Source organism: Schistocerca cancellata, chromosome 3, assembly GCF_023864275.1.
Source record: "Schistocerca cancellata isolate TAMUIC-IGC-003103 chromosome 3, iqSchCanc2.1, whole genome shotgun sequence".
In the NCBI taxonomy this organism is placed as follows: domain Eukaryota; kingdom Metazoa; phylum Arthropoda; class Insecta; order Orthoptera; family Acrididae; genus Schistocerca; species Schistocerca cancellata.
The window spans coordinates 523,946,932-523,959,033 of NC_064628.1; the positions used below are offsets into that span (position 1 = coordinate 523,946,932).

General features: G+C 42.6%; 1 protein-coding gene across 3 annotated transcripts in view; it reads right to left on the bottom strand.

The window, feature by feature from the left end:
• LOC126175344 (BTB/POZ domain-containing protein 1-like) overlaps window positions 1–12,102 on the bottom strand; it is a 633,855-nt gene that overhangs the window by 283,225 nt on the left and 338,528 nt on the right. The gene's annotated exons all lie outside the window — the stretch shown is intronic.

Sequence of the window (12,102 nt, forward strand, 5' to 3'; positions counted from 1 at the left end):
AGGGAAATCACGGAAAACCTAAATCCGGATGGCCGGACGCGGGATTGAACCGTCGTCCTCCCGAATTCGAGTCCAGTGTCTGCCAATGGCAAGGAAAGCGTTTCTGAAGAAGAGATATTTGTTAACATCGAGTATAGACTTAAGTGTCAGGAAGTTGTTTCTGAAAGTATTTGTATGGAGTGGACGATAAATAGTTTAGACAAAAAGAGACTAGAAGCTATCGAAATGTGGTGCTACAGAAGAATGGCTCAAATGGCTCTGAGCACTATGGGACTTAACACCTGAGGTCATCAGTCCCCTAGACCTTAGAACTACTTAAACCTAACTAACCTAAGGACATCACACATATCCATGCCCGAGGCAGGATTCGAACCTGCGACCGTAGCGGTTGCGCGGTTCCAGACTGAAGCGCCTAGAACCGCTCGGCCACACCGGCCGGCACAGAAGAATGCTGAAGATTAGATGGGTACATTACATAACTAATGAGGAGGTATTGAATAGGACTAAGGAGAAGAGGAGTTTGTGGCACAATGTGACTAGAAGAAGGGATCGGTTGGTAGGACACATTCTGAGGCATCAAGGGATCACCAATTTAGTATTTTGAGGGCAGTGTGGAGGGTAAAAATCGTAGAGGGAGACCAAGAGATGAATACACTAAGTAGATTCAGAAGGATGTAGGTTGCAGTAGGTACTGGGAGATGAAGAAGCTTGCACAGGATAGAGTAGCATGGAGAGCTGCATGAAACCAGTCTCTGGACTGAAGACCACAACAACAACAACAATTGAAAGGCATTGTATCTCCCCGCCCTTTGTAAACTCAGTGGTACTAACTGAGACTTTTAGATATTCCTCAGGCCCCTACAACACGTAGACCATTTTGTCCTGAATACTTCCAGTGTCAAGTTTCAGCTACACCGTGATTTGTACGATGGATTCGACGACACTAGTGACATCACAAATAGCTGTTGTGCGATGGCTGGACGGACTTCCAGAAACCAGCCTGAGGAATATAGGATTCCAGATAGGACAGGCTGGACACGACGTACGTGTTAGTGGTGTCCGGACGTGCGTGAGGGCCGGCGGGCTTTGACGAAGGCGACACTTGCAAAGTGCACTGGCACCGCGGCCGGCTGAGTCAGGTCGGCCGGTGACGCAACGCCCTGATAGCTGCACCACCTCCGGCAACCGCCAAGCGTATCGAGTGTAAAGAAACGAGCAGTGGGTATGACGCACGTTTACACCGTCTAGTGCTATTAACTGAAGAGCGCAGTCGTATTAAAACAAACTGCTGCTTTAGGTTATGGAGATTTCTGTGAAAGTTCCACAAGTTAATTAGATGAATCTCAGCACGTGATCGGACGATGCGACATGCTATTGTCTTCATAGGTTTGCGGTTCTAGCGGAATTAAGGTTTACTTTGCAACTGAATTTATCTAGTTTGTCATGAAAGAAACACAGTTTACAACAATTTTTTTCATTCTTTTTCTTCTTCTTGACGTATTGGCCATCTCATAATCAGCACCGCGCTATTTTAACAGTACTTTTCCGTTTCCTTGCAACTGAGCCTTAACTTGTTTCCGCATTTGTTTCAGGCCTTGCTTCACTCCACGTTCTGCCACTTTTTAGTTTTGGCATTCCTTGGAAAGCAAGCTCATCTTGGAGTTTCTTCTTGATCGGAATGCTTTTGTGGCTATCCTGCGGTGTAATCCTTACTTCTCGCAGGAATGTTCCTACCTCAGTAAACCACGCCTTGTTTGTTTTCTTATTGCGAAAGTACTGGAAAATTCTATTCGAGAATGTCGTGGACATAGAAAACAATCCTACTATGAATGGTGCCTGCGATATTTTCCACACGTATATAAAAAGTTTAGTGTTGTTTCCTCTCCTCAGTCCGCCATTCTTTTCGATTGGACCTAGGATTATCTTCAAAATCTGTGTTGCTCTTATTCCCAGTTTCTCGAGCAGACCTCTACTATTCATAGCAAGGCGTTATACGGTATATAGTGCCTACGGTAGTACTACTGTGCTGCACTCTCATTATCTTGGTGTTAATTGATACTGATTACTTCTTACAGACATTTTTAGTTAGTTAATACGCTGTTTCCATTTTAATGATCTGTGAAACAAAGTCTTCTTCCCAGGATGTGTTTGATTGTATCCACTTACGTAGATAGTTAAACATCCCCGTCCGTTATTTTTCTATCTTCTACCCTAGTGCACTTGATGGTTTTAATAAATCTAGTTTACCCGAAGGAGATCTGGAGTGCCGCCTTTGCTGTTTGTGTCTTCTGCTCGTTGCTGTGTTTTGCAGCAGTGTCTAGAAAATCACAAGAAAATGCAAGGTCATCTGTCAATTTCATGTTTCTCAAGTCTGACTCCATTTTCAAGACTTGGTAACTCGTGCATCACACTGTCGAAAACACACTTGAAAATCAGAGATTCAGTCTCCTTGACTGACCCCAAACTCGATATCAATAATATCTTGCAACTAACTTTGATAATCTTGCTAATCCACAAAATTCTTATACATTTTCCTGCAAATTTTGCTATCTGCCGTAAAGTGAATTTTTGACAAAGATAATTTTGATACGACCCATTGTCGTAAACTGATCAGTTCTAAAAGCAAACAAACCTAAGTCTTTCACATCTTGGCCTGGTATTATTTCTCTTATACGACAGAGTAATTCTGTAGAGTGAATGTAATGCAGGCTTTACCCGAGAGTTGTGTCAAAGTAAATAAGAAGAAGACTTTTGTTGGAACATGTCATTAAATAATTTATTTTATGTACGTTTGTTACTATTCCTAGCATCTTAATGACGTCTTAGGGGCCGGCCGTTGTGGCCGAGCGGTTCTAGGCGCCCAGTCCGGAGCCTCGCGGCTGCTACGGTCGCAGGTTCGAATCCTGCCTCGGGCGTGGATGTGTGTGATGTCCTTAGGTTGGTTAGGTTTAAGCAGTTCTAAGTGTAGGGGACTGACGACCTCAGATGTTAAGTCCCATAGTGCTCAGAGCCATTTGAACCATTTGACGTCTTACGCACATAAAGCACAAATATTGTATTAGGAAGAAAGTAAAAATTTTCTTTAACAAAAGGTACACCTCTGTGTGTGAATTACTGCTGCTCAAAGTTTGTAATCAAGGTCCTAAAACAGCTTGTTTGTAACATACTGACTCCTAGTCAACAATACGGTAACATCTAAGAGAGTGATCATTATGCATAAAACGAGACGCAAGAAGTAATGGTCAAAATGAAGAATTTGTATTTGCAATTTGTTTGTAATTACTGAAAATTCCTAAAATAGTTAGGCTAAACATATATGATTGGTAGTCGAGGAAAAAATAAAGTCAGTGGCTTCTTGAAAATTGCAAAATATCGCAGGTTATATTTACATATTGCAAACAGTGTAATCTGTCAAGAACGATTCGAATACAATTCACACTTCTTGGACAAGTATTGTTTATACCTAAGGACGTTTCTCGTTCTTACTCACGCTCATGGCACTGTGTATTGTGCTGCAACAGTACGCTTGCAATGTCACACGTCTGCCTGCAGCTGAACTCCCAGCTACTACGTAGCCTCCCAATGCCACATACTCGGACACTCATTATGTGAATCTTAAGTATGCACGGCTCATCGCAGGTAATGGTATGCACATCTTTGTCTGACATTCCTAAGTGTTTTGCAACGCCTCGCAATGTCAGAAAACAATCGTGCCTGACTATGTTCTACATAAACCTCACATTTTCCTCTGCGTCACGTCTCTTTCTGTCAGAGCGCCGCTCGTCTGCAAGATAAAATTGATTCACTTTGGCGCTAGTCGCTCTCAAAAGAGAGTTATACAGTGTATTCCAGAATATTTTAATATTTTCAGTGTTCGACGTTCGTTGGCCAACAATGTACCTGAAAATTTTACGGCATTTCCTTGTCACCATACAGCTGATCTTGAATCACTGCCTTCTCTTGACGAACTGAACTCGAGAGTACTGACTTTCACTCAAGAACTGCCATCATGGAGGGTGCGGACAGCTTGCACAATTATTGGAATTACAGTTGTTACAAAAATAGGCAGCACAGGCAAGAAATTATTTCCTTGATCCTGAATACTACAGCTGTTTGTTTATCAATCCGAAAATGCGTAATATTGATCTGTTGCTTCTAACAGACTTTAGCGTTACCTTAATAATAAAGAGATTTGCATTATAAGTGAATTAACTTGAACGTTTCAAAACTGATCAGCACCAAGGATGCATCGAAGAGTTCTTAATTTACTGGCAGTATTATTACCTGGACAGTTTTGTTCGTTTTGGTACAGCTAATCGTTTGCGAAAGATCGGTTCTCAGCATAATATGATGCAGAAAAAAATGTCTCTGAGCACTATGGGACTTAACTTCTGTGGTCATCAGTCCCCTAGAACTTAGAACTACTTAAACCTAACTAACCTAAAGACATCACACACATCCATGCCGGGGGCAGGATTCGAACCTGCGACCGTAGCGGTCACGCGGTTCCAGACTGAAGCGCCTAGAACCGCACGGCCACACCGGCCGGCTATGACGCAGAAATTTGGAAGCAATGTCATACAGAGCTCGAGTATTGAAACATATCGAACCTAAAGAATTTCGTAGAGCTCAATTATTTTAGAGTGTAAATATGCGGACACCGTAATATAGGAAAACAATTCTAAGCGATATACCGAGGAAACTGTAAGGAAATCACTGAATTTACTTGCAAGCGATTCAGGTGGTCATACATCACCAGCTACTGACAGACGTAAATAGAGGAGTCCGTTCTAAAACTGAATGGGTTGCAGTAGTGACAGTGGTCGTATATTTCTTTAATGTTCCCTGACCCTATTGGACCTTGCTGTTAATAATCACGGCCAGCTTCCATTCTCATTACGGCTAATAGACAATGAAAAAGGAGGCCGCCAAGTAGATAACAACAGTTGTAGTAAGCAAAGAAATTCTTTTTTCTGTATAACTTGCATATAACTGCCACTCACGGCGATAAATTAAAAGGTTTGTTAGCTCACTGTCACAGAGCTAGTGCCCAGCATAGCGCTACGAAAATAAACATGTGACTTCCGCATACCCTATCTGAAGAGTGAGCGTGAAAAGTATCGGAAACTAGTTTACGGAAATAAACAAATGTTTCATAAACAACTGGTAGCAATAACCTTATTTATATTCAATCAGTACACAATCACATGCCGTGCAACATCGATAATTGAAACTCGTAACCCTTCTTTAAAGAGGTAAGAAATTCATGTCATAGAGTCATGCTATTTTCCACAAAACTATGATGAGGTTCCAAAATATAAGTCAAAATCGATCTTTTATGGAGTTACAGTGCTTATGAAATACAATTCGATTTCGGAAGAATAGTAGTAAATCAATAATAATCGTACTACATTCCGCAAAATGAAATTCAACAACGAAAAGGCCGGCCGCGGTGGTCTAGCGGTTCTAGGCGCTCAGTCCGGAACCGCGCGACTGCTACGGTCGCAGGTTCGAATCCTGCCTCGGGCATGGATGTGTGTGTTGTCCTTAGGTTAGTTAGGTTTAAGTAGTTCTAAGTTCTAGGGGACTGATGACCACAGATGTTAAGTCCCAAAGTGCTCAGAGCCAGCCATCAACAACGAAAAAGAGCAGTTCAAAAATTTTTTCACAGAGCTTTGAGCTGAAATCCCATCTGAGCCTAGAATGCTTATAAGGTCTCTCAACAAACAATTAAAACTTAATTTCAAAATTTAGATCGTAGTAGCGTAACATCTTTTGTGTGTGTGTCACAACTTTGAAAGAGATTTTAAAGAACTTCTGTACGCGATATGTAGAACTTCTACCGAAATGGCATTAAAAAACCAGGAATTTCTTGTATGTGTTTCCCAAACACAGAGAGAGATCCTAGCAACAGTTTCGTCCAGCGTTTCGAGAAAAGAGTAGAGAATTATTCAGCTGATATGAAATCCAATTACAGATTCAGACAGAAGGGAAATTACGAATCCAGTAAGTGAAATCAAGGATCGACTGATTGCAAATTAAATGAGCTGGGAAACTTAATACGTAAGTATACTCTATAAAACCAGTTTTTGTAGGGATTCCTGATATGCTACTGAAGTTCAGGACCATTGGATGGATGATAAGGTCAGAATAGTTTCGATACCCAGCAAGCATATATTGAAGAAGTTCCAAGGTAACCGTGGACAGTTAAAGGAACAAGAGCCGGTCGGTTCAAATTTGCTTCGCGACCACGTTGCCGCGGGGGAAGACCTTCCTCCTAGGTGTCCTTGAGTGTACCACCGTAGCACAGCCAGCCTAAGAGCCTGGAAGTCACTCCCACCCGACCACAAAAAAGGCAGTAAGAGAGGTCAGCGCACCCTCCCCTGTAAAGTTATCTCCGCGAGCTGTGTTTTACTGGTGCAGGCAACCCACCCAGGCAAAAAAGCTAACGGAGACACGCTCTCCAGGACATTCTTATGCAGCCTCTTGTCTCATCCGTTTGGTTGTGGTCAGTTTGTGAAGACTGGGGCGGAAGTCTGCCGCATGTTCAGACCTCTATCAGGTTAGAGTTAGTCGTGCATGGAGTAATCACGGTAGGAATCAAGTCGCGTCGCGAGAGGATGCACGATTGCACACGGCTACCGTGATTTCCAAAATTACGGCGCACGCAGTCAGCTCCGCGAGCCGGCTGCACACCACACGCAGATGATCCTTTGGTAAAAGTTGCCGCACATGCTGCCCTTTGCACTCGAATCTCATTCACTCTCACGGTCAACCAATATATCCCATCTCTCAGAGCAGTTTCCACACTGTTTACCATTTGGAACTCTCTGGGGGCTGGACGAAATTATTATCCATCTTTTGTATTATTCTTTTACAAGCAGTTAACACTGACAACCCAACATTGTGGACTGGTGTTTATCCCATCTGTAAAGGGCTCTTCCGTATTTCTTTTCCGTGTCTCGTTTAATATATACAAAAGCTAACTGATTTTCTGCCTCTGTGTTACTTGTTTGCTATCTTCAATACCTATTTCATGTTTCGTTCTCCGATGATGTCACCGTCTAGGAGACAGGAAGATATTTAAGGTAAACTATGACGTGGTACATTCACATTAATGTGGCCACAAACTATGTTCGACGTCAACGTGCAATAACCTCTCACAGGCGGTGGGTGGCAGCACTAGCACACAAGCAAAAGGATCATTGGCTTTTAGGTCAAGGGTGAAGGCATTCCCGAAACGGTTAAGTTTGTAAAGTGTTCGCGTGCCGTCGTGATTAAAGTATACCGTACGTTTCAAAATGGCGCTACGTGTACGGGACAACAGACATGCAACTGTTGGCAACTGTTGAACGTCCAGATGAACCAAGGGGATACCAACACTGTTCCCTTAATGACTGTTCAACGAACGCCGTTGTTTATGAGCCTCGGCAGCAGTCTCCTGGTTCATGCGCCCACGCTAACTGCTATTCATCGGTGACGAAGGCTGGAATTTGCACACCAATATCGCAGCTAGACGTCCGTTGAGAGGCGACAGGTGGCCTCTTCAGGTGAATCACGTTTTATGCTCCGTCGGACAGATGGCCGTAGGCGTGAGACGTCTGAAAGCAAACACACTGCAACAATCGTTGGAAGGATCTACGCCGGAGGCTGAGCGCGTTATGGCCTGGGGAACGTTCTCGTGGCATTCTCTGGGTGATCTCGTCATTCTGGAAGGCACAACGGATCAACACAAGTATGCGTCTATTCTTGGGGACTATGTTCACCACCACCTGCAGTTTCCTTTTACTCGGCACGATGGCACCAACCAGCAGGACAATGCGACGCGTCACACAGCTCGAAGTGTACGTGCGTGATTCGAGGAGCACCAGAACGAGTTTACCGTACTCCCCTGGCGACCAAATGCCCCAGATTTAAAACGTCTCGAGATATATGGGACCACCTCCATCGGGCTGTTCGCGCCAAGAATCTTCAACTGAGAAACCTAGCACTGGTGTCGGCATTTCTCTACTTCCTTGTCTGTACTTTCCAGAACCTCACTGACTGTTCTCGCACGTGTCGCACGGTCGGCGCTGCAAAAGATGATTGTTCAGGCTTTTGACAGGTGATCGTATTAATAGGTCTGCATTACATTTTGTTATGTCTTTAGCGTGATCCTACTCAGACAAACGTACATTTCCATAAATACTCGTCTCTTGAGTTATCCACTCAGTGGTGAACCACTTACAAATTACCCTACGTTATGTAAAACAGATGCCATGTCGTTAATGTGATAATATATTGTTAGGGTTACTATATACTGGACATAAAATTGTAAAACATTATGCTTCATCCGGGCAACTCTTATTTCGGAATTTCAGTGCTACATTCAAGAATTCATGATAAATATAATAGTATGTTAAATGATGTCATTTTACACTGGGCATAGTACATGCTGTGTTAAAAAGTACATACTATACAATATTCTTTGCTGGGAAGAGCCGTGTGGATTTAGCCACCGGAGATCATTCTATTACCATTTTGTTTCAAAATTTTAAACATGGTTGAAGCAGCAACTCTTGAAAATCTTCACCGTAAATGATAACAGCCAAACAGTTTCAGGATAAAGATTTATTGGAATCCTTGACCACGGTTTCGGTACATCTAAATATATCTTTAACAGAAGCAAAAATACACTAATATCACATCCTGAAGTAGAGATGCAGAAAACAATCGTGCCAAAGGCGTCGTCAGTAGTTAAAATATCAACTCCATCTGTACAGCATATTTATGAAGAATTATGAGAGATGCGATAGAGGCTCGCAGGCGTTCGAGTTGGATGCCCCCCACACGACATGCCGGTCACCGTAAATAGTCTCTCATGCCCTCACCTCTTCATAATTATGCTGTACAGATGGAGTTCATATTTTAATTTTAACTACTGACGACGCCTTGGGCACGATTTTTTTATGCGTCTCCACTGCAGGATGTGATTTTAGTGTATTTTTGCTTCTGATGAAGGTACATTTTGATATACCGAAACCGTGGTCAAAGATTTCAATAAATCTTTATCCTGCAACTGTTTGGCTGTTATCATTTACCGTGATTATTTTGTTCATTTTTTTGGCCCATTTGGGTCTTTTCCTGCGCGAATCGCGCATTCTGAGTCTGAAGTGTAGATGTTTCGTATAGGTGGCCGTGTTGAGTGTCTGTGGAGTCTTGTGTTGTGGACATCAACGAGAGAGGGAAAGCAGATGAAGAAATGCGGAGTCGGCGATAGGGGCTCAGAGGCGTTCGAGTTTGAAGCCCCCTACACGACATTCCGGTCACCGTAAATAGTGTCTCATTCCCTTTCTTTTCGAGCACTACTGTCACTTTTGTGATTTAACCAAGGATCTTCTCACACTGACTTGCGGTCAGAAACTTTATGGTAAGGACCGTTCCTCCCTTGATGGCAAAATCCTGGTGATGAACAAATCTACCACTAGGTGTATTCGAAGTGGCAACTTGTAGTTCGTGGCTACCGCACTATCAGTCATTAACAACCATGTATTCGAAAGCCCGTTGCGTTGATAGTGTTGTAGTCCGAAGACAGGTTTGAAGCAGCTCTCCACGCTAGGGTAACCTGTGCAGGCGTCTTCATCCTCGCATAACTCCACCTGAATCTGCATCTCTAATTTTACCCCCCCCCCCTTCCCATAAGCACACTTCCCTCCACTACAAAATTCAAAATTCACTATTTTTTGACGGTTCAGTTTATATGCTGTCAGCTGATCCCTTTCTTTACTCAGTTTCTTTAGTCCTCAATTTGATTCCACATCACCACATTATTTGAAGGGCTTATTTCAATAGTGGTGTAAGTCCATTTTAGTTCATTTTGAGATACAGAGTCCTAAAGTTAAATGAGAGCTGAAAAATCTGCAGCTGAGATACCAGAAGTATTCAAGCATATGGCTCCTTGCTAGAGATGAACCTTTCTTTCTGTTTGTTTGGATCATTAATGTCAAAAGCATTATAGGCAGAAAAGTGGAGGTAATGGACTTGTACCAATATTGAAATAAGCCCTTCATTTATACTATCTATCAATTTAATCTTCAGCATTCTGATGAAGCAATGCATTTCTATTTTCTTCTTGAACTGTTCATCGCCCACGTCTCACTTCAGTACAAGACTAATACTTAATTTTGATCGTCTAAGCTCTTTGCAAGACACTATCCATTCTGTTCAACTGGTCAAAGACGGCAAAGGACTTGTTCTTTGTTGTCTTTGACAGGATAACAATGCCATGGTCAAACGTCAAAGTTTTTATTACTTCTTACTTAACTTTAATTCCATTTCGAAATTTCTCCTTGGATTGCTTTACTGCTTGCTTAACGTACAGAGTGAGGAACATCGCCAGTAGGCTACAATCCTGTCTTACTCCCTTATCGACCACTGCTTCCTTTTCGTGTCCTTCAACTCTTACAAATGCATTCTGGTTTCTGTACAAGTCACGAATGCCTTTCGTTTTCTGCATTTTATCTCTGCTACATACAGAATTTTAAAGAGTGTGCACATTGTCAACTACTCTCTTTTAATTTAAAAATACTGTGAACGTACGTTTACCATTTTTCAGTCTATATTCTAAGTTAAGTAGTAGGGTCAGAGTCGCCTCGCGTGTTCCTATACTTTTCCACAAAGTCAACTGAAATTGGTGAGGTCACTTCTGCCAGTTTTTCCGTTCTTCTGCAAATAACTGGTGCCGGTATTTTAAATGGCTCATTAAACTGATGATTTGATGAGATTCACATCCGTCAGCACCTGAATTTTTTGTAACTGGGTTACTACATTTCCCTTCATGTCTCAGGATACTTCCCCGGTGTCACACATCTTGCATACGAGGTGGAATAATTTTATCATAGAGTGTTACCACAGGTATTGTTATGTGTGTCAAGTTAAAATTTCGTGCACGACCATGATTCGAAACCGTGGACTTATCCATCGCAGGAATGATGGAGCCCCTCCTCCCTCCCCCTCCCGTCCCCCACGCCTACCTCCGATACCTTTCAAAAACATACTTATTGCTTCAATCGGCTCTATGTCCTTACTCTTTCTTTTTAATTCCAGGACGTTACTGGTGTCTCAGTTGAAGCAGCATGCCTGCAAAATGTTGGTGTTGTCATTCGAGTCCCGGTTCGACGTGACAGTTTTGAAATATCAAAAATGATTAACGAAGAGACATTTCATGTACACATACATGATTACTCTGCAGTTTACGATCAGGTGATTGAAAAACGGTTCACCGAACCACTATCAAGCAATTTCTCTACCGTTACACATTCGAACAATGCTCGAGAAAAAAAAAATGGCTCTGAGCACTATGGGACTTCACTTCTGAGGTCATCAGTTCCCTAGAACTTAGAACTACATAAACCTAAATAACCTAAGGATATCAGACACATCCATGCCCGAGGCAGGATTCGAACCTGCGACCGTAGCGGTCGCGCGGTTCCAGACTGTAGCGCCTAGAACCGCTCGGCCACCCCGGCCGGCGCGCTCGAGAAAACACTTAAATCCCTCCGTGGGAGCTCTGATTTCTTTTATTTTATTATCATGATCATTTCTCCTGATGTATGTGGACGCCAACAAAATATTTTCACTTTTGGAGGAGAAAGTCGGTGATAGAAATTTCATGAAAAGATCCTGCCGCAACGAAAAATGCCTTTGTTCTGATGATGACCACGCTTATTTGCGTATCATATCCGTGACACTCCCTCCCCTATTTCGCGAAAATACAAAACGAACTTTGAAATTTTTCTGTATCCTGCGCTAGTTCCAACTGATGCGGGTCCCACACCGCACAGCAGTACTCCAGAAGAGGGTCTCTATAGTTGCACTTTCTAAGCGTTCTGCCAGGAAATGCAACCTTTGGCTTTCTTTATGCACAACGTTGTCTATGTCATAGTTTCAGTTTAAGTTATTTGTATGCGGTCCCTAAGAATTTAGTTGAATTGACAGTCTTTAGATGTGTGTGACTTACCGTGTAACCGAAATTTAGCCGATTCCTTTTAGTACTCATGTGGATGACTTCACACTTTTCATTATTTATAGTCAATTGCCACTTTTCGCACCATACAGATGTTT